The 26,311-nt window shown below is 46.3% G+C and overlaps 1 protein-coding gene and 1 long non-coding RNA gene across 5 annotated transcripts in view; both read right to left on the bottom strand.

Moving 5' to 3' along the window:
* Matr3 (matrin 3) overlaps window positions 1-762 on the bottom strand; it is a 46,232-nt gene extending 45,470 nt beyond the window's left edge. Inside the window, exon 1 of one of the 2 annotated variants that reach the window (XM_017600886.3) lies at window positions 645-762. The gene's annotated coding sequence lies outside the window, so the exon portion shown is untranslated. The remainder of the gene's footprint in view (window positions 1-644) is intronic. The other variant, XM_063277180.1, reaches the window with a different exon arrangement.
* Window positions 763-14,637: 13,875 nt separating this feature from the next.
* LOC120098220 (uncharacterized) lies at window positions 14,638-23,286 on the bottom strand. Of its 3 annotated transcripts, XR_005496329.2 has the most exons (3): window positions 22,351-23,286; window positions 19,819-19,971; window positions 14,638-15,174 (listed from the first exon to the last, which is right to left on the bottom strand). It is a non-coding gene; the product is annotated as an uncharacterized LOC120098220 (long non-coding RNA). The 3 variants fall into 3 exon arrangements; XR_010059799.1 differs by lacking the exon at window positions 19,819-19,971; XR_010059800.1 differs by lacking the exon at window positions 19,819-19,971 and having other exon boundaries at window positions 22,381-23,286.
* Between the last annotated feature and the right edge of the window lie 3,025 nt (window positions 23,287-26,311).

Here is a 26,311-nt window from a genome sequence, read left to right as displayed (position 1 = left end):
GGCACCTTAGTAAAGATAGTGGGGGTGGGAGGCGCACCGGTGATTTAGAAGCGGAAGTTACTCAGAGTGCTGTCTGAATCTAGAGAGGCGACTTGAATACAGGACATTTTTAAAGACAATAAAAGTTAACACTTCGAATAGTAATTGAATATAGACGTAGTGTGGGAGGACTTGTTCTAAGGCCCTCAGTGGCTGGCGATTTACATACCATTTAAACATATCTAAGGGCCAGTTATCCAAGCCCAAACTTAACTTCTAACCAATTCCAACCAATTTAAAGCAACAGGAAAATGAATACAGGCCTCATTGTTCTGGTCTAAAAACCCTTTCAGGGCGTGGGCTGAAGCAGACCAGGTTCTCCGCGGACACGTGTTCCTCACAAACCTTTTTTTTTTTTTGTACCAGTTCCGGGTTCTGGAAATGCTAAACTGAGCCGGATTCCAGGTGACTCCCTAACTGGATAGGGACCGCACCTCATTGGAGGTGACTCTTCGAGCTAGTCCCTTCAAGGTGACCTCCAAAGCCGGAGGTAATAATAAACAAACCCCAGTTTATTTCCCTGCCTAGGAAGGAACCTTTTTACCACGCTTCTCGCCTAAGCCAGTAAAACCTCCAGACCCCTTGCTCCTTGGAACCTCACTCACCTGCACGTGCTCGGAGCTCCGCAGGACACAGCAGCCCGGGCAGAGGCCGCGGTGGAAAGGGAAGCCCGGACCAAGCCGGAGCCCCGCCCTGGGGCGGTTGCAGGGCGGGGCGATGAGTCCCGCCCAAGAAAGGCGGGACCAGACCCGTCTGACGAGGGAGGACAAGGAGATCCCCATTTGAACTGACCTGGGTTTGAGAATTGGTTAGTCTTCGCACAAAGGCTACATTTCCTGGCCCCCTCCTCCAATTCCTTAAGTGTATGAGCCCTGGGTTTGCAGCTGCAAAATTCAAAGGTCCTTGTGTCCTAATGGTAGCCAGGCCGACTGCCTAACTAGCGTTTCCGGTAGCGGTTTCTGCAGGTCTAGAGCATGCTTTATGAGCCTCCAAGTGCAGATCTTTCCAGCTTTCATCTTGTTAGTTGGTTAATGGAACTCCCACACACGAGGGTCGCTTGGTCATGTGTTCTGAACCTTTCCTAGATGTTCATTAGATTGGGCCGGTCAATGCTGTAGTCTAACCCTGCAGACCACATCCCTAATGTCCTTCATTAAAATCCTTGACTGAGGGGTTGGGGATTTAGCTCAGTGGTAGAGCGCTTGCCTAGGAAGCGCAAGGCCCTGGGTTCGGTCCCCAGCTCCGGAAAAAAAAAAAGAACCAAAAAAAAAAAAAAAAAAAATCCTTGACAGAGTGGCAGCAGCTAAGACTGGCTTTCTCTGCCTGGTTTAGGCTGCTCCAGTGGCACAGTCAGCTAAAGAAGGCCATGTCCTTGGTCTGAATACACGCTTCGCTGTTACCAGGATTTCTTCTGAACACTAACATTGCCTTAACCCTGTAGGGATTTATGCTTCTATCCTGTTGAACAATTGGTGATGCTGGCCAGGGCCCAGAGGAGCGAGGACCACCGATCGATCGTAATTTCTGAATCTACTTTGTAACTCCTTCAAATTTTGCTTTCTGTCTTCCAACCTATCCTCCTTTCCTAGCGAGATGCTGATGTTATTACACCTGTCAATAATAGTCAGGCAAGCCTCCTGGAATCAGCCGCTGTCCTTGGCATCTGCCAACACGATTTATTATCTATTTCCTCAGTTCCTTCATAGTGAAGGGGCAGGGGTGGCGGCAGGGGTCCTGTGCATCACAGTCCTAGCACACCCCTTTGGAAACGCATATTGCTCCAAATTGATTCCGACAAGAGACTCTAGGCTATGGAGCCAAAAAACTACAGGAAAAATAGCAATCCCCAGTCCTCCTCCCCAGGTCTGATGGACTTGGATACTGCCCCTGGCTAGGGAAAGGCTTACATAAATACTGTAATTTAAAAGGTCACATGGTCAGTGCTGGGTTGGAGGGCAGGGGCTCTGTCATAATCAATGCAGCATCCAGAGGTCACAGTATATATTCGTAAAAGGAAGGTTTATGAAACCTGTTAAACCTGACAGATTGGCTGGGTAATTGTTCTGCAGAGCTCTGCTAAAGAAGGAAGTGCATGGGCTCGTATATTTTTCTGTCTTCCCTTCCAAACCCACAGAGTAGAGAAGGCAGGACTACCTGCAGAGTTCATAAGAGGGAAAGAGGAGGGTAGAGTGTGTGTGCATAGATGTATGAGTGACTTCAAGAGGAGGCAGGAAGTAATTGAACACAGGGAGATGTGAGGGTCTTTGGGGAGAAAGAGACCAATCACCTGGTGCCGATTGTATTCACAACTTAGTCTAGGTAGAAGTAGAAGGCAAGAATTGTGTAAAAGAAAGAGTCATTGTGAGCATGGCTTTGTGGTGAGCCCTGTTCTAATGTCATAGTAGAAAGGTAGTCGACTTCTTTTTAGGGATACCCCATTTAAGGGGCTGGGGATTTAGCTCAGTGGTAGAGCGCTTGCCTAGGAAGTGCAAGGCCCTGGGTTCGGTCCCCAGCTCCGGAAAAAAAAAAAAAAAAAAAAAAAAGGGATACCCCATTTAGTGTCCTATGGGGGAAAATCTGGATTATGATTTATTTCATAGTAAAAAAAAAAAAAATCCATAGTCTGCCTTTAAAAAGGCACATCCAGGGGGTTGGGAATTTAGCTCAGCGGTAGAGCGCTTGCCTAGCGAGCGCAAGGCCCTGGGTTGGGTCCCCAGCTCCGAAAAAAAGAAAAAAAAAAAAAAAAAAACTTTAAAAAGGCACATCCAGCCAACTGGTGGCAGTGCACTTTTTTTTTTTTTTTTGGTTCTATTTTTCGGAGCTGGGGACCGAACCCAGGGCCTTGCGCTTCCTAGGCAAGCGCTCTACCACTGAGCTAAATCCCCAACCCCAGCAGTGCACTTCTTTAATCCTAGCACACAAGAGTAGATAGATCTCTGTGAGTTCAAGGCCAGCCTGGTCTGCAGAGCTAGTTCCCAGAAAGACAGGGCTAGGCAGAAAAATCCCTGCCTCGAAAAATTAAAATCAAACAAACAATACGCATCCGCTTATGTCATGGAAATGTTGATTTATGTATATGTAGGTTTTTTGCTGTTACATGTATTACCAATGTTTTCCTTTATTTTTGTCTCTTATACCTTCAGAGACAAGACTATAGGGATCATAATAAAATAAGGAAGAAACAGTTCTCTTTTTCACAGTGCTGAGAATTAACTCCCCGATCTTTGAGGCCTTGCTATGTAGCTCAGCTGGGCCACGAACTCATTATGTAGCCTAAGAAGGAGTACATCCAGACCAGCACTGTGAGTAGTTGGAAAGCAAGGGATGATGGCCCATAGAATAGGAGTCCAGTCCGGAGGAGCCACACCACCATGGTACCAAGAACCAGGCATAGGCTTGCAAGGTTTAAGAAAAAACACGTGGGGTTGGGGATTTAGCTCAGTGGTAGAGCGCTTGCCTAGCAAGTGCAAGGCCCTGGGTTCGGAAAAAAAGAAAAAACACCTACTGGTGTCATTAGTGTTATGAGAATGCCAAGTCTTTTATTTGATTCACCGAATACATACCCCAAGTTCACTGGATAGAAAATTCCAGGAAGCACAGTGGAAACTGGCTTATGCCTTCAGGAGCAAAGAAAGAGAAAGAAAAGACAGGAACTGATTATTGCTCAGGTGTACCACTCAGGCATGTCCAGTACCAGGACGTTCCTTTGTTAGGAACAAAAGGCTTCCACATGCGTCAGCAAGGCTTCAGCAGGGGTCAAACCCTGAAGGGGCCCAGGAGGATCCGGTAGCTTCTTGCTTCTTCCTCATCTCCTCCTTCTCTTCTCTCTACCCACTCGTCCTTGTTTCTTCCTTGGTCCCCTTTGCCATTCATGCTACTCTTTTCCTCTTCTACCTCAACAGGGACCATCAGCAGAAAAATACTAAGTAATTGTTCGGTTAATCATTCGACAGATGCAGATAAGGTCATAGAGTCAGAGAGATAGAGATTTCTGTTTGCCCAATGCTTCCAGTCTGGTGGGAAGATCACATGTTACACATAAAGGTTTTAGCAGCTGGCATGACCGGGAGAGTTCTAGAGATGGCCGATTCTCTCACTGACCCTAAGTGTTTACAGGACAGCCTTTCATCTAGTTAGATAGGGGTTCTGTGTGGCCACATTATGTCTCAAACACAGAGCTAGTTAGATAGGGGTTCTGTGTGGCCTCATTATGTCTCAAACACAGAGCTAGATTGGCAAGAATGCAGAGAGATTAAAGCCCTCCAGTGCTTCTGGTAGCTATGTAAAATGGTATGGCTGCTTGGCTTGACTAGCAGCCAAGTTCAGTGGCACCTGTGTTCACAACGTTCACCTTGATGTGGTAAAGCTCCACTGGTCTCTTCCTCCTGAGTGCTGGGATTAAAGGGTGCTGGGAATAGAACCCAGGTCCTCTAGAAGAGCAGGAAGGGCTCTTAACTGTTCAGCATTTCTCTTCCCTCTTCCTTCCTTCCTTCCTTTTTTTTTTTTTAAAGATTTATTCATTTATTATATATAAGTACACTGTAGCTGTCTTCAGACACACCAGAAGAGGGCATCAGATCTCTTTACAGATGGTTGTGAGCCACCATGTGGTTGCTGGGATTTGAACTCATGACCTCTGGAAGAGCAGTAGGGTGCTCTTAACCGCTGAGCCATCTCTCCAGCCCCCTGTTTTGTTTTTTAAGACAAAGTTTCTTTGTGTAGCCCTGGCTGTCCCATAATTCCCTATGTAGACCAGGCTGGCCTTGAACCCAGAGATCTGTGTGCCTCTGCCTCCTATGTGCTGACTGGGATTAAAGGCATGTGTTCTCTCTCTCTCTCTCTCTCTCTCTCTCTCTCTCTCTCTCTCTTGACACAGGGCATCACAGCTTAGTCTAACCTTGAATTTACTATGTAGCTCAGGCTGGCCTTGAACTATTGGTGATCATCTCACAATAACTTTTGGAGTTATAGGTGTGTACCACTGTGGATGACAGTATACTTTAAATCAGTAAAGATATTAAGATAACAAAGAAAAGAATACCAAGGGCCTGAGAGATGGCCCAGAAGTTAAGAGCACTGGCTGCTCTTCCAGAAGACCCAGGTTACATTCTCAGCACCCACATGGCCCAGCTACAGTCTGAGGGGATCTGCTGCCCTCTTCTGACCTCTGAGGTCACAAGGCATGCGAGTGGTATACAGACATAAAGTCAAAAAACCCATATATGGAAAATAAATTTGAAAAAAAAAATACTTGGGGACTGGAAAAATCTGCACTCCTGCTTATGATTATAAGCTGCTAATGTGTTTTGTTTTTTGCCAAATTTAAGGACTAGAGAGGACTTTTTCCTATATGTACTGTTGCTTTGCCGCATTTCTTCCTCAGTCTCTGGGGAAACAGAAGGCATGTGGTCCAGTCGCATAGCAGATTGGAAGAGTTCCGCTGCCCCATCCTTTCACTCCCTAACTCAGCGTCTTAGGATGGCTCCATTCATCATGTTTGATGTACTTACTACATACAAACCATGTAGGACTTAAAAGAGCCAACGTCTCTTTTCTCTCTCCAATGTTTAAAATTAAATTATTATGGCAATGAACTCCATATAAACAAATATAGCTTTTTCAATAAAAAGATGGTGAGGTGCTAATAATAGTCACAAGGCAGCCTTTGACCCCAGGCAGAGGCAGGCAGATCTCTGTGAGTTCAAGGTCAGCCTGATCTACAAAGTCCAGGACAGCCAACACAGAGAAACCATGTCTCAAAGAACAAACAAAACCAAACAAAACCCAAAAAGTCACAAGACAGCCTGGGACTTAGGGCTCTCTTTCTGTTGCATGTAAGGGAACACAGTTGAGCAAGCTCCAGAACTCGGCTCCCCCCTCACATGTCTCCCATCACCCCTTCATTTACTTGCTAGACTCAATTTGTTAGTCTATTTTCATACCCCTCACTTTCTCGTTACCCCCACCCCCACACTGTCCAAATTGGCCTTCCAATCCTGAAACCATTTGCCGGAAATTCATTAAGCTGAACACATGGGAAATTACAGAGGCGATCTCACTTGTCACTTAGGCTCCAATATAGAAAGCAATTTTAAGAGGACAGTGCTGGGAGGCTATTTTCATCTTGGATGTTTGTGCTGAGTTCTCCTATCTCGCACCCTCTCATTCCCTTCCTGGCTATCTCCCCCTTGCTTTGCTTTTTCCTCAAACTAAATGCTGCCCTTTAAAATATTTATCCCAGCTTCCCTCGAGCTCATCACAGATTGTCTCATCTCACGTTTTAGAGTCTGTTTCTGACTTCGTTATTCACTCGACATGCAGCAGGCCCTGTGCTAGGGACCGGAAGTGGGGATGGAAAGACAGGGGGTCTTTGCTCTTATGGAGTTGCGGCCTGACAAAGATGGGACTCAGGGATGGTGGGGTTAGATTTGCTCCCCGGGAAGCTGGCAGGGATATATCTGTATCTGATTCTGATATATTACTACCCAGTAAACGGGGATGTGAAAATCACCGGAGGCCTGGTATGTTTATGAGAAAATAAGCCTGTTACCCAAACAGGTAAGAAAACACAGGGCCTTTGTGATATTCTAGTTCCCAGGTAGAGAGAGGTTGGGTTTGATTCTGACTACCCTACTCACAAATTAGTAGTTTGACTCTGAGATAAGTGACCTCTGGGCCTCAGTTCCCTCACCTATGAATTTTTTTTGAAACAGGAATGAGGGTGGGGGTAGTTACTCAGGTTGTCCAGGAATTCATAGTGTAGCTCAGGCTAGACTTAGACTTACAGCAATCTTTTTGTCAGCCTACAGAATAGTAGTGGCCTCTTATGTACAATTTTTTTTAAAAAGATTTTATTTTATTTATGAGTACACTGTTGCTGTCTTCAGACACCAGAAGAGAGCATTGGACCCCGATACAGATGGTCATGAGCCACTATGTGATTGCTGGGAATTGAACTCAGGACCTCTGGAAGAGCAGTCAGTGCTCTTAACCACTGAGCCATCCCTCCAGCCCTCTTATGTACAATTTAATTTATTTTTTTAATTTAAAAGATATGAATCTAAGCAAGGTGTGGTATCACACACCTTTAATCCCACTGACTCAGGAGGCAGAGGCAGGCACATCTCTGTGAGTTGGAGGTCACCTTGAGAGTGAGTTCCAGGACAGCCAGGGCTACACAGAGAAAACTTGTCTTGAAAAACCAATAAAATAAAATACGAGTCTGGGTGGGGGAGACAGCTCAGGCAGTAAAGTAAGTGCTGTGGGACAATGGCGATGCCACCAGCCAGTTGTGGCAAACTCTTGTGTAGCCCAGGCTGGCCTCGAACTCGTGATCCCCTGCCTCTGCCTCCTTCAGCAAATCCTACCGGTGTGCGCCACCACAACCGGCGTGGCAAACTCTTGTAATCCTGGCAGAGCTGCTTCTCAGGACCGCCACTTTAGACTAATCATCAAGTCTCAGGCCAGTGAGAGACTTTGTCTCCAACAAAAGAGTGGACAGCTCCTGAGGAAGAACAATTCCCAAAGCTGTCCTTTGATTTCCCCACACACATGTGCCCCAGCACGTATGAGCACACACACATCAAAATCCACATGCTCACACAGAGGTACAGTAACCTCATTTAGAGTTGATATATGGATCAAATGCAATGTCATGTAACGGGCCACACAAATGCCCGTTTGTCAGATTTTTTCTCTTCTGTATCCTACCATTGAATTTCACAGTTAAAAACTATAGGGGCCGGTGGGTCACTGAGACTGTGTAGTGTGTAAAAGTGCTTGCTGCCTAGCCTGATGACCCAAGTTTGATCTGTGGGATCTACACAACAGAAATGGACTTTCACATGTTCTAAATGGTACATGTGTACCCATGAATGCTTAAACACATGCTCATTCTCATATACACACAAAACAAATTAATGACGTTTGTAAAAGTGAGTAGATGTGGGCTGGGGATGTAGTGCTGCTGACAGAGTGGGCCAGAACGCGCTAGGTAAGACGAGCCACACATGGACCTGCCTGCCTTTAGATCTGGTACGTGGGGGATGGAAGCAAAAGCATCAAGTTCAAGGCCATCCTTTTAGCTGTATAGTTTGAAGCTAACCTAAAATAATGAGGCCCGATCCCAAAACAGATATAAATAAACAAACAAGTGACCGTTCTGCTGGCAAAGACCTGTAATACCAGTTGCTCCAGAGGCTGAGGCAGGAGAATGAGGAGTTCAAAGCCTGCCTGGTTTATACACTGAATTCCAGACTAGCCTAGGCAACTCAGTGAGACACTGACTCTAAATTTGAAAAAAATGAGTAGGGGTTGGGGATTTAGCTCAGTGGTAGAGCACTTGCCTAGCAAGTGCAAGGCCCTGGGTTCGGTCCCCAGCTCTGAAAAAAGAAGAAGAAGAAGAAAAAAAAAAGCAACTGCATAACCTAGGAGACAATTGTCAGCAAAGAGACAGCCTGACAGATGGAAGGAAATATTTGCTATGTATATATCTAATTAATTAATATCTATCAGATTAATATCTAGAGCCTATTAAGAATAGTAAAAAGACTCGCTCCTGAGAGACACAGCCAGAATACAGCAAATACAGAGGCGAATGCCAGCAGTAAACCACTGAACTGAGAATAGGTCCCCTATTGAAGGAATCAGAGAATGAACTGGAAGAGCTTGAAGGGGCTCGAGACCCCAAAAGTACAACAATGCCAAGCAACCAGAGCTTCCAGGGACTAAGCCACTACCTAAAGACTATACATGGACTGACCCTGGACTCTGACCCCATAGGTAGCAATGAATATCCTAGTAAGAGCACCAGTGGAAGGGGAAGCCCTGGGTCCTGCTAAGACTGAACCCCCAGTGAACTAGACTGTTGGGGGGAGGGCGGCAATGGGGGGAGGATGGGGAGGGGAACACCCATAAGGAAGGGTAGGGGGGAGGGGGATGTTTGCCCGGAAACCGGGAAAGGGAATAACACTCGAAATGTATATAAGAAATACTCAAGTTAATAAAAAAAATAAATAAATAAAACGATTTCTAAATGCAATTAAAAAAAAAAAGAAAAAAAAAAGAATAGTAAAAAGTAATCACCAAAACCTCAAATCATACAATCAACAAATGGACTGAAGAATCAAAATGACATTTTTTAAAAAATTAATTATTTATTTACACTGTAGTTGTCTTTAGACACACCAGAAGAGGGCATCGGATCCCAATACAGAGAGTCATGAGCCACCATGATGTGGCTGCTGGGAATTGAACTCGGACCTCTGGAAGAGCAGTCAGTGCTTGCTGCCCTGGATTACTACCTGCCCTTGGGGCTTGGGGGTGAGTTAGCACAGAGTCAATGACACAGACTCCAGCAGCAGGAGAGTGCTCAGCTCACCTGAGCACTGCTGCAAGCTCCTTTAATACCCTCCACCTGTTCCCCATTGGTCCCAAGAACGCATCGTTCGTAAACAGCAGTTCCTGATTGGTCGGCATTACCTGCACCAGCAATCCTTGGTCTCGCAGGCAGTCCTCAATTATGTCTTCCTGCAGGAGATGCTTTTGAGGATGTGAGGCCCCCAGCAGTTACATAGAGGTGGCCCCAGTGTTCCTGCTACAAATGCTGAGCCAGCCCCCCAAAATGACAATTCTTAAAAGAAGAAATGTAAATGGCCAATAAATATTTGAGAAAATGTTTAACAACCTTAGCTATCAGGAAAATGTAAATTAAAATGGTTTTGAGACAGAAAGCAAGCAAAAGTACAACAAATGCTGGTGGAATGTGATTCAGCACTGTGGAATCTAGGAAGGTTCCCCAAAAATATAAAAATAGATCTACTACATGAGCCTGCTGCATCACTCCTGGGACATAAGCCTAAAGAATTCTATAGTACGTCAGCATATCAGAGATCCTTACGAATCCACACTTATTGCTGCACTGTTCTCAATAGCCAGTATATGGAAAATGTAACACATATTGTATAACAGACTTTTACTCCACTATAAAGAACAATGAAATTAATGACATTCACAATAAAACAGAACTGAAAATCTTATAAGTGAAATAAGCAAGACTCAGAAAGACCAAATTTAATTTTTCGTTTTTGAAACAATGTCTCACTGCGTTGTTCTGACTGGTCTGCCTCTCACTTTGTAGATCAGGTTGTCCTAGACTTGCCTGCCTCTGTGTCCTGAGTGCTGGGATTAAAGCATACGCTGGGTCCCTGCTATTCTGTTGTTGCTTTGCAGCCAGAGTTGACAGAGGCAACATTCAAGGGTGGTTGGGCAGCTATGAACAACAGGCTCCTCTCCTGTGTGCCCTATGCTGGGGAAAGTTCAGTTCCCTTTGTTCTACAAGTCACACAGTAAGGACTTAAAGGTTAGAGTTCTCTCCACAGCACTCCTTCCTTCTCCTTTTCCTCGTCCTCACTATCTTTTGCTCCCCGCCGTCTCTCCCCTCGTCTCTCTCCTCTCTCTCTCTCTCTCTCTCTCTCTCTCTCTCTCTCTCTCTCTCTCTCTCTCTCCCCCCCCCCTTTCTTTCCTCCTAGTTTCTGTACATACTGTTGGATCTTGTCATGTATCTGATCACTGACTCTACCAACACTCTGTTCCAAGAACACTGGCATTCCTTCTTGATCTAAAGTATTAATTCTATTTAGTCACAAAGCAACTTGCTTTTCAAGTATATATATATATGCTTTCCCAATGTGTAGACATGTGTTTGTTTGGGTGTGTGGAATTTTTGAAACTTTTTGTTTTGTTTTGTGATTGAGATAGGCTCTCTCTGTAGCCCAGGCTGACCTGGAACTCCATAGTCAGACCAGGCTGGCCTGAATTCACCTATCCCTGCCTCCCAAGTGCTGGGATCAAAGGTGTGCACTACCACACCAAGTCAAGTCTAGCTGCTTTTTGAAAGGTTTGGGGGATTTTTTTTTTTTTTTGCTGTTGTTGTTTCATTTGTCAAGACAGGGTTTCTTTCTATATCTGTGCCTGTCCTGGAACTTGATCGAAAAGTCAGGCTGGCCTTGAACTCACAGAGATTCACTTGACTCTGTCTCCCAAGTGCTGGGACAAAAGGTGTTCACTAGCATCACGGACTTGAACGTTTTAGGTGTGAAGGATCAGGAAGGCTAGAGTAGATCACACATTTCACACATATCTTAGACTGGTTTTTTTCTTTATAGATCTTTTTTTTTAAGATTTATTTATTTATTTTATGTATATAAGTACACTGTAGCTGTCTTCAGACACACCGGAAGAGGGCATCGGATCCCACTACAGATGGTTGTGAGCCACCATGTGGTTGCTGGGATTTGAACTCAGGACCTCTGGAAGAGCAGTCAGTGCTCTTAACCTCTGAGCCATCTCTCCAGCCCTCTTTATAGATCTTAACCTGGACCTGAGCTTTTGTAACACACTTTAGAAAGGTGTTTATTGTCTATGCTGGTTACTTTTCTTGTTGCTCTGGTAAGGAAGGTTTAGTTTAGGTTGGCTTACAGTTTAAGGGTTCCATCTATCATGGTATAGAAATCACAAGGCAGCTGGTTACACTTCATGTGCACAGAAAACCAAGAGAGATCAAGGCCATAGCCCACCTTAGGGTGGAGCTTCCCTCTTTAGTTAAACCTTTCTGGAAATACTTTCATTTAGGTGTGTTTCCATGGGGATTCTAAATACTCTCAAGTTGACAATCAAGATGAACTGTCACATCCTGTATTAGATTTTACTTTGTTTCTGTTCTTCTTTGTATGTGTTTGCCTGTGCAAGCAGATACTCCTCATTCCCTGGGAGGCAGCATCCACCTTTAAAGTTTGTTTCTTGTCTATCTATATCTATCTACCTCTAGTGTGTGTGTGTGTGTGTGTGTGTGTGTGTGTGTGTGTGTGTGTGTCGGGATCACACTTGTATATCATAATATTTAGTTTTGTAAGTATTGATCAAACCCAGTGCTCCATTCATGCTAATGGCTAGGTGGTCACTGGGCAGAAATTGCCTATTTCTTCTACAGACCTGTACTGTCATTGAGAGGACACAATTTACAGGTTAGGACAGCTTAGTTCTGCTGAAACATTCACATTTTTCCTAGTTACCTAAACATATATTTTAAGTCCACTATGTTTTGACACTATTACACATACTAGAAAGAGAGCAAAAATAAGCATCAATGAAAATACAAATTCTTGCTTTTGCGAAGCTTTTATTCTAGTTAGTGGATGCGTGGGAACAGAAATAACATACACATAAAATTTATTTCTTTTCCCTTCATAATGTATATTATGTAATCATAAGAGCCAAGATAAAAAGTAAACTAAAGAATAGGATAGGAAGACATGGAGGTTGCAATTTAAGAAGGGGATGGGGGGCTAGAGGGCTGGAGAAATGGCTCAGTGGTTAGAGCACTGGCTGCTCTTCCAGACATCCTGAGTTCAATTCCCAGCAACCACATGGTGGCTCACAATCATCTGTAATGAGATCTGGTGCCCTCTTCTGGCCTGCAGGCAAACATGCAGGCAGAGTGCTGTGTGCATAATAAATAAGTAAATAAATCTTAAAAAAAAAAAAAAAATGGCGGAAGGGCCAGTGAGATGGTGCAATGGATAAAGGGACTCACACACGGTCGAAGGAGAAAACCAACCTCCACAGTTGTCCTTTGACTCCACAAGTATACTTAGCCATTCCTGTGCCTAGACTCACACACAAATACCTAAAATATCGTTTTAAAAGAACAGGGCAGGGTCAAGAACAGCTACTCTAGGGCCGGAGAGATGGTTCAGTGGTGAAGATTATTTGCTGTTCTTGCAGAGTTTCAGTTCCCAGCACCACATGATTATCTGACAAGCAGTTTCAAGGGTCTCCTGTGTACCATCTTCTGACCTTTGAGGTCAACAGGCACACATACGTGTGGCCAAAAGACCTATGCACATAAAACAAAAAGTAAATGAATTTTAGAATAAAAGGAGAAAAAGCTGTTCTGGGAAAGTAGCATTTGAGGAAAGACCTGAAGGGGCTGGGGCTCCGTCAGCACAGTGCCTGCCTGGCCTACGTGAGAGTTTCATCCTCTGCACTGCATAAAGCAGGTGAGGTAGCTCATACCTGTGATCCCAGCGTGGGAGGGAAAGGCAGGAGAATCAAGAGTTCAGGCACATTCCCGACTTCAGTAGGAGTTCAAAGCCAGCCTGACTTATACCCTGTCTGGAAAAGGAAAGACAAACTAGTTCACAGGGCCAGAGTTGGAGCTGAGCCAAGGGTGAGAGCGAGCTAGAGAGGCAGCCGGGAATCAGGAGATGAGGCCAGACTGTGGGGAGAGACTCCAGGTGGATTTATAAGCCATTGCCAGATTTATAAGGTATCATAAGATATAAGGTATCACAATGTATAAGATGATATAATAAAAATGCCATATGGCGGGTCTGTTATGTTGCTACAAGACAAGTTATCCCAACACTTTAAGGGCTTAAAATAACGAATGCAAGTATTTATCTCAGAAGTTTCTGAGAGGTGGCAGATGAGGTGGTTTAAGGTCACCCATTGGGCCTTCAGCAGTCACTGGACAGTAATCTTGTAATTTTGTCTTTCCCTCGCTGCTGGAGCCAAGGACCAAACCTAGGACCTGTGCTTGCTGGGAGATTGCTCTACCGCTGAGCTAAATCTCCAATTCCAGATCCGATGTGATCTTCTCTAGGGCTGGAGGATCTGCTTCTAATGTCGTGCACATGACTGCTGACATGAATTTCTCCATAAGGCTGATTACTACATAGCAACTGGCTTCTCCAGCACCAATGATCAACAAGACCAAGGGAAGTGACCAAGAAGAAACCAGGAGTCTTTTATAACAATCCTGGAAATCAAACAGGATTTCTCCTGCCATGTGCCATTGGCCATACAGATAAATCCTGGCACCAGGTGAAAGGGGACTCCAAATGCCTGAGAATCAGAAAAGGGGGGTCACTAGAGGTTGTTGTAGAGGCTGGTCTATAGACCCTTCTTCAAGGGCAGGCATCGGTGGGTAAAACCTCTTCAGGGTGTTGGCATCAGGATCTGGCTTTTGCCTCTGAAATCAGCAGTGACATCACCCATAGGCACCATCTGTTGCCATGGCAATGGCCATACATTCCCAGCATCCATTTGGTTTACCTTCCATCTTTACCTGGGAGTGGTTACATCACAGTCTAAATAAAAGGCAGATTCTTCCTGCCTCCTTTCCCTTTCCCCTTCCCTCTCTCTTCTCCCCTTTTGTCACTGTTGTCCTCCTCCCCCACCCCCCAATAAACCTCTCCACGTGGAACTGCTGGTGTGGTCTGTCCCGACCCGAGCCTCAATTCTAACACAACACAGGGGGATAGCATGGTGGGTAAAAGTGATTTCTGAAACCTACAGCCTATGGTGGAAGGGGAGAACCGACTCCCAAAAGTTGTTCTCTGGTCTCCAAATGTTTAACTTGGCACATGTTATCACCATCACCATCATCACCATCATTATCACTAATATAATAATAATAATAATAATAATAATAATAATAATAATAATAATAAAAACTTCAAATTAACCATCTCATCAGCTGTGTGGCCCTCAAAACTCTCTCTGGGAAGAGGCCGCAATAGGAATCACACAGATGGCGAGCTTAAGAGAGCGCTCTGGCTGAGAACCCGCGAGAGTTCAGCAAGAGCAAGCTCCTTATATTTTTTCCAAAGGTCTGATTCTTCTACGCTTGCCTTCATTATCTTACCCATCCAATTAACTCGACTTGCAATAATCTCAAACCCGCACAGAAACAAGAATCACTTTGAGGAAATCTACAGAATTTCAAAGGCAGGCTGGTACTCCTCTGGGTAAATTAACCTTGAGAGGACACTGGAGTTTTATGAAAATCGGCAGATCCAGATATCCTTTCAGAACCTCCAAGTTCCTTTTTGTAAGAGCTAGGCATCCTGCCTTGCCTAAGATGTATGACTGACGACAATGATCAAAACGTTTGCCTTGTCCCTGAGGGCCAGTGCTGGATTTGTCCAGAACAAAGAGTCGGTTCTCTTGAGGCCCAGAGCCAGCCTCCTAGTCAGCCTCCGCCTCCTCCCAGGCTCCCGGGCCTTTGCCGTCTCAGCCGGTTTCCTCAGATGAGCGGCAGGTGGTGCTGTAGCCTCAGAAGCGAGCAGGACCCTGGAAGGAACGCAGGCGCTAGTTTAGCATCTGGAGGCTCTTGAGGTAGAGGTTTCTGCTCTGTGATTGCAAATGAAGATGCTGTCAGGCTGAAATCTCAGAGAGCAGGGCCTGAGCGCTCAGTCAGGAAACAGGTGGTGGACAGAGAGCCTTTTTAAAAGGCGTCTTTTCTAATAGAGACCAAAATCGATGGCTGCGGGGACTCTTTTTTTTTTCTCCCCCTTTAACTGGCTTTAGAGGCTTTGCAGGGAGTTATGCCCTAGGTTCAGGGGATGACCAGTCCCAGAAGAACTCCTGGGAGGGTTGGATGCAGCCAGGGTGACTGGAGGTGGACCACCAGGTACTGGAAAACACGTAGGAATTTCTGGGGCTTAGAAACACTGGATTCTCCCTGCTCCCTTACCCAGTGACCCAAATGAGAAGCTACTCCTAGTGCTGCTTGCCCAGGGTTGGACTGGGGCCCAACCTGCAGACCCCAGCGTTTCCTGCAGACCCTCCCTGCCCCTGTCTCCTTCCCTGTTGTTCTTTGCATTTTCTCCTCCTCCCTTTTTCTCTGTCATCACCATCCCTTTATGTTTTCCCCTCTAGAGACCAATTTCTCTGCTCTTCTCCAGTACAAGGAAGAAACCTTGTTACCAAACAAGTGAAAAGACCGTGGCACTGGGTTGCCGACACACCAACATACCGCCTGGATTCAGAGTTTCAGGCCGTTTCCAGGAGGCTCTCCCCACTCCCTTCCCCTGCTTGATGGCTAGTTCCAACTGGGCCTAGACACAGGGAGGTCCAGAGTTTATCAAAAGAATTTAGTTTCCTTCTCCAGCACCTGTGCTCCCTGCTTCCTGTCTCCAGAGACGAAAGGATTTCTCAGTAGGACTGAGAGGTTCACTGGATACTCACATGTCACTGGAATATCAGTTAGAAGACGGACCCTGCCTATTTTTGTTCCCTAGTGTATCCACATAAGAGAGGCTCAATAAACAGTTATTTAAAAAAAACAAACAAACAACTGAGTGAGTGGGCTGTTAAGATGGTTCAGCAGTTAAGAGTATTTGCTGCCCTTGCAGAAGACCTTAGTTTAACTCCCAGTCCCCCTCATGGGGAGGCTCACAGCTACCTTACTCCAGCTCTAGGCAATCAAATGCCCTCTCTGGCCCATGAGGAAACCTGAATGCATGTAGTACACACACACACACACACACACACACACACACACACACACACACACACAGACACACACACAGACACACACACCCCGAGAGAGAGACAGAGACACACATGCAGAGAAATTTAATAATAAAGAGCGAATGGTGGTTCAGCTTGTAAAATGCCAGTCCTGTATGCATGAGAACTTGAGTTGGAGTCCCTAACACCCACATAAAACAAAAGCAGGGCGTCTGGGCTACACACATCTGCAAACCCAACACTAGAAGGGTTGAAACCGGCAGAGCCCTACAGGTCCTCATCCAGCCTAGGCAGGTCTAAGGAGAGGCCCTGTCTCAAAAAAAGGTGAAGAACAATACAGAAAGATGCCTGATGTCTGGCCTCCCCATGCACACATGTGTACGTGCACCAGCATACATATGCACATACACACACATGCACACAAAGCGACAGAAACAAGGATTCTGAGCTCTGTATAAGGCAATAGGGATGAAAACATAAAAATGCAGTCCTAGTATGTAGAAAAGAGGAAAACCCAATTAATCGCCTGTAACTAGACTAGGGGATGAGGCTGTAGGTGAAAACTACATGGCCTCTGTAATTGTACCCTGAAGATGAAGAAAAAAAAATCACATACCCATTCAGCAGTCATTGCTATGACCTGCTAGACTCTTGGCAACAGCCCAGATACAGTACTGTTGTCATGTTGCTAAAAATACCTTAACTGAGAGCCGGATGTGGTGGCAGACGACTTTTTTTTTTTTTTATTTTTTTTCTTTTCTTTTTTTCAGAGCTGGGGACCGAACCCAGGGCCTCGTGCTTGCTAGGCAAGCGATCTACCACTGAGCTAAATCCCCAACCCCCGCAGGTGACTTTAATTCCAACACTCTGGAGGCAGAGGCAGGCAAATTTCTATGAGTTTGAGGTCCACTTGGGCTACATAAATTCCAGGACAGCCAGGACCGTATAGAGAGACCCTGTCTCACAAAACCGAAAACTAAGGGTTCAGTGGTTGAGAGCACAGTTTGCTCTTCCAGAGGACCCAGGTTCAAGTCTCAGAACCACCTACATGGCAACTCACAACTGTCTCTAACTTCAGTTCCACAGGATCTGACACCCTCCCCCGAGACACAAATGCAGGCAAAACACCAATGCACATGTGTGTAACTAGGATAGATGTGTGTTTGGTTTTTTTAAATATGTATGTATGTATGTATGTATGTATGTATGTATGTATGTATATATCTCATTTCTAACTAGTTCAGTGGCTCTCAACCTTCCAAAAGCTATGACCCTTTTGTATAGTCCCTCAGGTGTTTGTGGTGACCCTCTATTGCTACTTCGTAGCTGTAATTTTGCTACTGTTATGAGTTGTCATGTAAATATCTGATATGAGATCTCCCCTCTCCCCCCTGCCGACCCAAGAGGTTACAATTCACCGGTTGAGAACTGCTGAACTCATTGAATGTGGGAGACAAAGAAGCAGTAAACAAGTAATAGCAAACAGGATTGACATTGTACTGGGGGTAAGCCTGTGTTATAGCAGAAAATGGGGTGGCTTGCCTAGTCTAAGAGTTCTGGGAAACTTTTTAATGGAGGGAGTTTGGTTTAGGGCTGCTATTGCTGTGTTGAAGCATCGTGACCAAAAGCAAATTGGGAAGGTAAGGGTTTATTCAGCTTAGATTTCCAGGGCACTGTTCATCATCAAAGGAAGTCAGGACAGGAATTCAAGCAAGGCAGGAACCTGGAGACAGGAGCTGATGCAGACTCCTTGGAGGGGTGCAGCTTACTGGCTTGCTCAGCCTGCTTTCTTTTTTTCTTTTTTCTTTTTTTTTTCTCGGAGCTGGGGACCAAACCTAGGGCCTTGCGCTTGCTAGGCAAGTGCTCTACCACTGAGCTAAATCCCCAACCCCTCAGCCTGCTTTCTTATAGAACCCAGGACCACTGACCCAGGGATGGCCCCACCCACAATGGGCTGCGCCTTCCCTCCCCTATCAATCGCTAACTAAGAAAATGCCCTACAGGCTTGTCCATAGCTAGTTCTTGCAGAAGCAGTCACTTAATTGAGGTTCTTTCCTCCCAGATGACAGCCTGTATCAATTTGACATAGAATTATCCAGCACTGAGTTTAGGTTGAGAACCACCATAAAGATTTAGTAGACTTTAGCTGGAAAAATAGGGAAAGAATCTAGATGTAGTAAGCACCATGCAGGGTCAAGAGAGAAAGTAAGTTTCAAAAAGCTGAGCCAAGGTGTTAGGAGTTGTGGCTGGTGTACCAGCAGTGAGTGTTCTTAGAAGGAAAGGGGCAAGAGAAATGGGTTGGGGTGGGCAGAATAGCTTGAAACTGCTATTCTGGAGTGGAGAAAACTTTGAAAAGTTTTTTTGTTTTTTTTTGTTTTTGGTTCTTTTTTTGGAGCTGGGGACTGAACCCAGGGCTTTGCGCTTCCTAGGCAAGCGCTCTACCACTGAGCTAAATCCCCAACCCCTGAAAAGTTTTAAGAAGGGAAGTGATAAGGTGATAAGATTAACTGCATTTTAGATTACTCTGTCTCTCTCCTTCTTCCTTCCTTCCTTCCTTCCTTCCTTCCTTCCTTCGTTTCTCTCCTTTTCTCCTTCTTTCCTTCTTTCTTGATAGGGTCTTACTGTGTAGCCCTGGCTGGCTTGGAACTCACCGTGTAGCCCAGACTATCCTTGAACTCCTAGAGATCTGCTTGCCTCAGACTCCCAAGTGCCATAATTAAAGGTGAGTGGTACCATGCATCACCCTCTCCGGGTGCTTTCTATAAGACAGAAGAGGTGAGATCAGAGGGAGAGTTATCCTGGAGGTCATCTGGGGAGTGGAGATGATGTCAGTGAACGGAAAGGTCATTTTTGAATTGAGGATGCTTAGAGATGTTTTCTGGTTTCAAGAGTGATTGTATATCTTTGGATTGTGAGAGGGTGCAGAAGTTGATGGTAGGAAACAGAGCCAGAGGTGCTAATCTTTGAGAGTTTTGCTAGCTAAGGATGAGACCAGACTCCTTTTGTTAGAGCCAAGGAAGGAGACGGGGAATAGCCACCCTCTGCAAGGAGGGAACAAATATATCACATAAAGCCCCAAAGATGTGCAAACGGTGTCCATGGAAGTAACGAGGGCGTGAGAGCTAAAGTGAGCAGGCACCCCAGGCAAGGGATGGGGAGAGTAGGGAGATGGTCTGCTTGGCTAAATGTATTCTATGAGAATCTGAAAATCCCTCTAGGGGGTTGGCTCCTTGGTAAAATGCTTGCCTACTGTGTGCAAAGCTCTGGATTTGATCCCCAGCACTGTGAAAAATCAACAACAAAATCTGAATGTCCCTACCCTAAAATGGGCCCCCAAGATGGCTCAGCAGTTAAAAGCATTTGCCTGTAGTGGGAAATACAAAAAAAAAAAAAAAAAAGCACCATCCCTTACTAGACGGGACACCGGTGGGCTCCATGGCACCGGCGGGCTGTTCTCATCACCTGACTCTCTGGCCTGGAGCTCCTGAAATCTCTCCACCCGACTTGCTATGTTCCCATGGTGGGTCACTGCCATGCCTGCCCCATGCATCCAAATTCCGTGACTGGCTGGGGTGTCCTGCCACCGTACCTTTCTCTGGAACTCAGTTGAGTCACCTTGTGAAGGAAAACAGCACACAATCTTAGTGTAGAATCAACAGGTAACACAATCGCTAGGTGCAACAGCTAACATCCTAATTAGTAAACCACGCTAAGCTAAACCCTCTGGTGGTGGATCTGGGCGGATCTGCCATCTAACCGGAGGGCCTCTAGTTCATTACATCTTGTCTCCAGAATCTTTTCTCCAAAAATCCTCAAGTCCCTTTTCTCCTCCTCTCTTCCCCACTCTGAGCTGGAAGTCCTGCCTACTCCTCACCCAGTGATTGGCCCCATGAAATCTTTATTCATTAGGGGAAGGTCCTTGCCACATTTGCCAACAAGTCTGATAGCTTGTTTAATCCCAGGGACCTACATAGTGGAGAGAACTGACACCTTTGTTGGTTGTCCACTGATCTCCACACACCAGTGTGCAGACACATGTGCGCGCACACACACACACACACACACACACACACACACACAGAGAGAGGGAGAGAGAGAGAGAGAGAATAATGTAATTTTAAAAATAAGACAAGTTCCTAACTTATTCTCTCTTCTGCCTACAGACCTAAAGGCATCCTACAGATATTTCTATTTTTTTCCCCTAAAGAAAAGATTTAGACTAAGGTAGAGAGTGTGAGTCACTTAACATAATGGTTGAGAGACTGGGTTCTGCCTCTTCCTTGTTTTGTAATTCAGAGCAAATAATTTAATGGAGCCACCGTTCTCACCTGTTGGTGCTGAAAGCCTGAAATGAGCTTAATGTGAGCAGAAAAATCCCCTAGTGAAGCTTCCCCTAGTGAAGCTCCACCGTGTTGTCGGTGTTCTTGGTGTCAGCCAAATGGAGCAGAAAGAACAGGATGTAACAGAAGAGGACCGAGGGGGAGGGGAGTGGGATCTGACATGCTCACAAGTCTTCTATGGCTTCCATAACCCACACTGCAGAATCCTCCACTGCTATGGCTCAAGGGCTGTCCCCAAAGCTCATGCACTGGGAACAATTCCCAGTGTAACATCGCCAGTAGGCAGAGCTCAGCGGGAGGTGACTAGGTCTTAGATTGCTTGGAATGGATCTCGGTGTTCCTGGAGTGGACTGGTTAGAGAAGTGAGCTTACCCTCTTCTTGCTCTCTTCCTTTCCCATGCTTCTTTGTTCTTCTTGAGTATATTTGCACATGGGTGTGTACGCAGATCCATATACACATGCTTGCCTCTGTGTGGAGGCCAGAGGTCAAGCTTGGGCATCATTCCCCAGGAGCCGTCCAGCCTGCCTTTTGAGGGAACCTCTCACTTGGGCCTGGAGCTTGATCTAATGGCTAGACTGGCTGGCCAGTGGGCCCCAGGGACCTGCCTGTCTCTGGGTCTCTGCTTCCCACTGCTAGGACTACAATTTATGCCTCCACGCCTGGCTCTCTAGTTGAAGACCAAAGTCAGATCCTCATCCCATCTTGGATGGCAAGCACTTTACTGTTACTTCCCAGCACCCCTCTCCACATCCTTGTTTTTGAGACAAGGTTTGTTATATAGCTCAGGCTGGTCTGGAACTTGCTATATTATACTAGGCTAACCACAAACTCATAGTGACCCATCTGGTTCTGCCTCCTGAGTGCTGGGATTAGAGGTGTGCACGACCATGCTCAGACCATTTTGTTCCCAGCCCCCCCAGCCCCCCCAAATGCCTCACAACCATCTGAAACTCCAGTTCCAGGGAATCTAATGCCCTCTTCTGGTCTCTGCAGGCACTAACTGTGCATGGTACAGGAAACGCTCAAACACAAAAGAAAAATAATTAAATATAAAAAGAAAATAGGGTTTGGGGATTTAGCTCAGTGGTAGAGCACTTGCCTAGGAAGCGCAAGGCCCTGGGTTCAGTCCCCAGCTCCGAAAAAAAGAACCAAAAAAAAGAAAATAAGTAAAAGACAGAAAGGATTTCATTCATCTCAGATCATCCTTGAACTCACTACATAGCCAAGATGACGTTGAATTTCAGATCCTCTTTCCTCCACCTCCAAGCACTGGGATAAAGGACTAGAGTTAGAGTGTGGCCCACTACACCTTGCTCATCCAGGGCTTGGGAGTAAACCATGGCTTTGTAATATGAGGCAAATACTATTCCAACCGAGCTCCATCTCCAGTCCTTCGTGCTTCCTTACTGTTTGCAGTCTGCCATGGCATACTCCAGCAAGAAGACTTTCATCAGATATTAGCCATGAATCTTGCCTCTGAATCTGTAAGGAAGGACCCCCTGCCGTTTATAAGTTATCCACTCTTAGGTATTGTGTTAGAGTAGCACAACACAGACTCACGTATCAATCAAGGACCGTTTCACCTGGCCATCTGGCCCCTCTCCCTTCCCTCACAACGTAATGTTCTAGATTAAACATGACACCACCACTCACGAAAATGTGCCAGGCCCTTCAAGTTCTTACACAAGCTGTTCTTCTGGAGACAAAATAGTCTTTCACCACTGTCTTCATAACAAATGTGAGGAAGCCAAAGCCGTGAGAGACCTGGAGCAGGTGTTGGGAAAAGACTCAAGAGAGGCATAGTGACCTAAAGAGAAAGAGGACCAGGAGACAGTTAATACGGATCAAATTATGACGTGTGGCAGAATGCTAAGATGAGACAGAGGAGTCGATATGGGTGTATGAGTTTCTCTTGACCATGAGACTAAGATTGGAGAAGAAAAGGAAAGGGCTTAGCAACCTCGACGCGGTCCTAAACCTTTATACCCTCCATGTTTTCCCCTTCCTATCTGGCCCCTCTCCCTTCCCTCCACCAGGGGCCAGGTAAACCTGCATGTGTTCCTTGTGGGTGCCTGATGCCTGCAGAGGCCAGAAGAGGGCGCCAGATCCCCTGGAGCTGAGTCAAAGACAGCTGTGAGCCGCGATGGGAGTTGGACTCAAGAATTCTGGAAGAGCAGGCAGTGCTTTTAGTGGCTGAGCTACCTCTCCCCTTTATTATCTGAAATAGGTTTCCACATTAAACCTGGAGCGCAGTGATGGGGCTAGCTTGGCTGGCCAGCAAGTCCCAGGCCCCTCCTGTCTCTGCCTCCACAGTGTTGGTATTATGCCTCTCTGCCATCTCTTTTCTTCGTTCACTATTCATTTTTCTTTCTTGTTATGCTGGAGGTGCTCTCCTTTTTGCCTCTGCCTGCGGAATGCTCGGATTAAAAGTGTGCATCACGGTGCCTGGGCCTCTACCTTAGTTTTTGAGAATGGGTTTCTCACTGAACTAGGGTCTTGACATTTCAGCTAGGCGAGCTGGGATTCGCCTGTCTCTGCCCACTAAGCACCAGGGTCGCATGTATTGCTGCCATCCTTGGTTCCGGGGATCCACTCAGGCCCTCATGTTTGTATAGTACTGTATGATTTGTATAGTTTGAATATGAAACGTCCCCTATAAACCCTCCCATTTGGAGTTGGCTTCCACATGGTGGCGCTGTTTGGGAAAGTTGAGAACTTTTTCTTAACCCTCATTGGAGGAAGTAGGCCAGAAAGGGTGGGAATAGCCTGGCCTACTTCCTGTTCACTTCCTGAGTGAGTCTAAGGCAAACCATTCTTCTGTTTCTGCCACCATTCCTTCCCTGCCTGTTACATGGAGTTATTCTCCACCATGATGAACCCTGTCCCTGTAAGCCAGAATAAACCCTTTTTGCCTTGGCTTCTTCTGTCAGTCCAGGCCGAGCACCCTTTGAAGCAAAGGACTTGTTTTCTATTGCACAATCAGTCCGATAGCACAATGTGTGGGACACAGTCTGTAAATATCGATCAGATAAATAAATAGGTTCCCATTTGATCTATAGAGAAGTCACGGACGCTGAGAATGGGGGTGTATGTGTGTAATTCCAGAGCTGGAGAGGCCGAGGCAGGAGCATTGTAAGTTTGAAGGCAGCCTGAGCTGCAGAGAGACTAGACAGGAGGACTGAAAAGGTTACAGGATTAAATATATTCAGTTAAGTTCGTGTTTGGAGAGTCTTTGAGCTCAGTTCTGATGCCCAAGGGCACACTTATTCTCTGAATAAAGGCTTGTGGGGAGAGGGAGGGTTATGGGGTGTCATGGGATACAAGCCTTAGAAGACTTTGAAACTTCATCAAAAGTGAGCTCAAAAGGAACCTTGTGGCCCTCCTTATTTCTCTACCCTCTCCTAACTAAGGACAAAAATGGGAGTCTGGCGCAGCCTCTGAAGACCTGGGAATTTAGCTGGGCATGGGGGCACATACCCTTAGTCCCGGCATTTCAGCCCCGGGGCCCGCGGTTTGAGTTCATCTCAGCTATCTAAGGAATCCCAGTCTGGCCTGGCATGTGAGGCTGTCTTAAAAAAAAACAAACAGCAACACAAAAATGACCTGGGATCTTTCTCACTCTCCCTAGCAGCTAGCCTGGCTTCTGCGCTCCTATCCCGTGTCTGCTGCTGAGTCTGGGCTGTGGAGACAGTGGGCCTTCTTCTATCGACTGCTTCTGTCTGTCTTGCCTACCGCCTTCTTTCCCTCAGCATCTTCCCCTCTATTCATTCTTCTGGTTCTGGCTCTCTCATCCGTAGTCCCTCCTCTTCTCCTCCTTCCTTCCCTCCCTTCATAAAGCAATAGCCTTGCTCTTTTCTCCCAAATTGAAGGGCAGTGGTGTAGTAAAACAAATTGCTGTCAACAAAAGTACATTTCCACTGTATTTATCCCCATGCAGGGAAGATTTATCAGGGTCTCTCGCCCTGCACTGTTATGTAAATGCGGCAATCCAATGGAAATAAGGCATCTAAGGAGCCTGAAGACAGAGCCGCTGTAAAAACTATCAATCTGCTTAACTCGCTCATTACCTTGCCTGCTCTTAGGGTACATTTTGGCAGGTCGTGGCAGCTAATAAAAGATGCTTTCTGCTTTCCTGGGTCCTAGGAGGTCATCTAGAGGACCGAATGTTTGTGGAGTGCCTGAAAAATTATCTACATAAATCAAGGGTATTATTATTTCTGCTGTCATGTGAGCCATCTCTGTGCTCCTGGTTTGACAGATGTCAGCTCTGTCTCCAACCCAGAGCTAACCCTAGGCTTGTGTGTCTGTAGCTTCCTTTTGCTGTCTTTATCTATAAGCAAGGCTCTCTCCTCTCTGTCCTATTTTTAGGTAGGTAGTCCCTAAGCACCCCAGATGTTTGCTTGTCCTGTAGGTTTAATAGGAAGATTAAGGGGGCTGGAAATTCTCTGAGCAGCTCTTACCATTTCCAGCTCACTGGAGTGGAGGGTGGGATGGGTCTGTCTGAAGCAGGGGAGCAGTTAGTCGGAACCCCTTCCCCGCAGTCCCGGAGCAGCAGCACTGAAGCCTGAGGATGACACAGGCTACCCACAATTGCTCAAAGGTTGTTCTCCAAAGGGCTTACATTGTCCTGTAACAAGGCTGGTAGGAGAGCCTTGTTATTTACGTGTCGGAGGAAAGGTGTGGGTTTGAGCCCCAGCTTTACCTCCTGAAGTTAGTTCTCATTTGCAGCTCTCCAGCGAAACAGTGTCTGCTTCCTAGGGTTGATGCGAGGATAAATGAGACAGGGCATGTGAAGAGCTGAGCATGTAGGAAAATAACTTTGTCGTTTGAAGTGCCAGAGTGCTTTCTAGATCAGGAGCCATCCCCTTCAAGACCTCGCGCCCTTCCCCAGAAAAGGGCTGTAGGTCTGAGTTGTGCCTGGTTCTCTTGGGATGAGGCTGTTTCAACCCAGCAGTCCTTTGGGGGATGCACTTGAAGTTCTGGAGGAGGCAATAGAAAGGCAAGAAGAGTTTTTGGGGGAGGTGGGTGTCTCTTACTTAGAAATGTCAAGAGTCAGAGCTGGAAGTGAGGGAGGTGGCGGGGGAGGGAGGAGGGAAGAGTATAGGATGTCTCTAAGCTGCCAGCCGGATGGGGCTGCAGTTCTCTGGCCCTGGCACTTCCTGCCACCCCCAGTCTTGGGAATGAGTCACTAGAGGGAGGAGTGATGAAGGCGGCATGCTCTGCCCCCAGAGCAACGGGTTCTGTTCCCCAAAAGAGGTCTGGTGGGAGGGAGATCAAGAGCTCAGGGGCAACCGGTGGGCTGGGCGGGCCTGAGGGGAGCAAGGAGGAGCTTCCAAGGCTCAGTTTCCTTACTGTGCACCAGGAACAGGTCCTGCCTGTCACTGTGAGTGACAGCTCAGAGTCCACAGAGGACAGGCGGTACCCTCCTACAGCTGCTCTTTCAGACTTCTGCCCCTGTTTGCCCAGTTTTCTCCAGATGAGGGAGCTTCATATCCTTTTAATCATCTACGGTAGGGGAGGGGGCCAGAGTCCACACCTCCCTGTCCATCTAGCCACTCAAAGTCTCCTTCCACTTATAGTCTTTTTCTTTGACTCTGAACATCTTATCCATGAT

Source organism: Rattus norvegicus, chromosome 18 (assembly GCF_036323735.1).
Source record: "Rattus norvegicus strain BN/NHsdMcwi chromosome 18, GRCr8, whole genome shotgun sequence".
Lineage (NCBI taxonomy): Eukaryota > Metazoa > Chordata > Mammalia > Rodentia > Muridae > Rattus > Rattus norvegicus.
The sequence above is the reverse complement of the archived record's forward strand: the minus strand, read 5'-3'. Positions and strand labels throughout refer to the sequence as shown.